Here is a 2,054-nt window from a genome sequence, read left to right on the forward strand (position 1 = left end):
GGGAAACTATTAATAATGAGGGGAATAAACTGAACTATCATTGTAATCAACTGTCATCCATACATTCATTTTAATAATTTTTATAATAATTCATATGATTTTACATGTGGCCTGAGAAAATCATGTCTATTATTTTGGTTTGTGAGATCGGAGATCGCACTGCGCACACATACAAACATTCAGGAGGACACAAACTTGTTGTGAACCCTGCCCTGTGACTTTTATTAATAAAATAGCTTAGATACTGAATTGCTATACATATTCATCAGCAAGGAGAGGGTAAAATCACTGTTAACTAAACGCACATGTTTGTAGAGAGACGCGCAGGTTCACACACACACTTTCTCTCTCTCTCTCGATCGAATAATTAATTCAAGTAGCTAAATGTTATCAGGGCTCTACGCTTATTTTTCTTTTTAGGAGCGCTTGTGCTCCTAACTTAAAAATGTAGGAGCACCAAAATTTGATAAAAATAGCCTTCCCATAACGAGGTGATATTTGACTCCTTAAAGTGATTTACAGTAGAATTTTGTTTTTACCTTTGTAATGGCATTTTTCTAACTTTATTAAAAGTATGTAATCTTTTATGTAAAATTAAAAAAAATATTATATTTTATAAGCTTTTTAAATTCTAGATAAAACCATAGAATAAGAACAAGTAGAATAATAAGAATAAGTTACTCAAATGAAATCCGTATTAAAATTAATTTGTACAGAGGTGGCACATAAGAACACAAAAGTGGCTTGTAGGTACATTTTCAGATTCGGTCGCACTGTAGAGCCCTGCATGTTTATGCCGTTCAGCATGTGATTTAGATCCAATGCGTCATCATCTGACTTAATAAATGTTAATTTCTGTCTGTTTTTCAGGTGATGTGTTGAATATTTGCTCTAGAGTTGTCATTGTGTGCTTTGTTGTAATTGAAGTTTCCAGCAGGCTAGTTTGGCTTTTTTTCCCTTTCTGATGTGTGAACGATGAACAGATTCGTTCTGATTGAATCGGTTCAGTTGAATCGGTCTGATTCAGTTCACAGATCCAGCGGTCTGTTTGCATCTGATGCTTGAAATCTAGCTGTTTACTAATATGATTCCATATAAATGACTAAGATTGAGTGTTATTCTCGTGCTTATTTAGAGAAAAACAGTCATGCCAAGACTTGTATTGTATTGTACTTTTTTTACACATTTTTAATACATTACAAAGAGTTAAGCTTAGGAAGAAAACACTTTTTAAGTCATTGCTCAAGTAAAATGGAGAATATTTCATGTAAAATAGAGATATACTGTCAGTATGTTATCAGCATATTTTTGATCTGTATGGAAGCTGCTCTTTCTGTTCTGAATCTGCTTTTATGAATTATTGTCTGATTGTGAGATCAGATGTTCATTAGTTCTGATTCTCTGACATCTGCTGAGCTTAAAGTGCATCTTAATATCATCTGATTTTGTAGAAATATAGATATATATATATTCATGTGCCGCTCAATAATAAGACACGTAGTCTTTCATGCGATTATTCTGCAGTTCGTTTCTCGTATGTATCTCACTTTCTCAAGCCATTGCTGTTTAATCTTCAGTTATTTATTTTATCTCAAGGTTTTTCAGTATTTTCAGTATTCAGCATGTTTTGAAACCCTTGACTAGATGTTTGTTAAAGCCTTGTTTACATTCATTTCATATGTGACATGTCAAGTATTTCTAGCTTTGATGTAATGCTATATTGTGATGATCAGATGAATTATCATGCAGTATTTGTGTGGTTTTGAGAATGTCAGCCTTGCTGTCAAATCAATTTAATAAAAAAAATATAAAAACGATTCCTAAAATCTCAGTGTGTATGAGAGAGAGAATTTGTGTGTGTGTGTGAGTCTGTCTGTGAGTGTGAGTCTGTGAGAGTGTGTGTGTGTGAGTCTGTGTGTGTGCGAGTCTGTGAGTGTGAGTCTGTGTGTGTGTGTGTGAGAGAGAGAGAGAGAGAGTGTGTGTGTGAGTGAGTGTGAGTCTGTGTGTGAGTCTGTGTGTGTGTGTGAGTCTGTGTGCGTGTGAGAGTCTGTGTG

This window comes from Sinocyclocheilus rhinocerous, unplaced genomic scaffold (genome assembly GCF_001515625.1).
Source record: "Sinocyclocheilus rhinocerous isolate Xijiao unplaced genomic scaffold, SAMN03320098_v1.1 scaffold4088, whole genome shotgun sequence".
In the NCBI taxonomy this organism is placed as follows: domain Eukaryota; kingdom Metazoa; phylum Chordata; class Actinopteri; order Cypriniformes; family Cyprinidae; genus Sinocyclocheilus; species Sinocyclocheilus rhinocerous.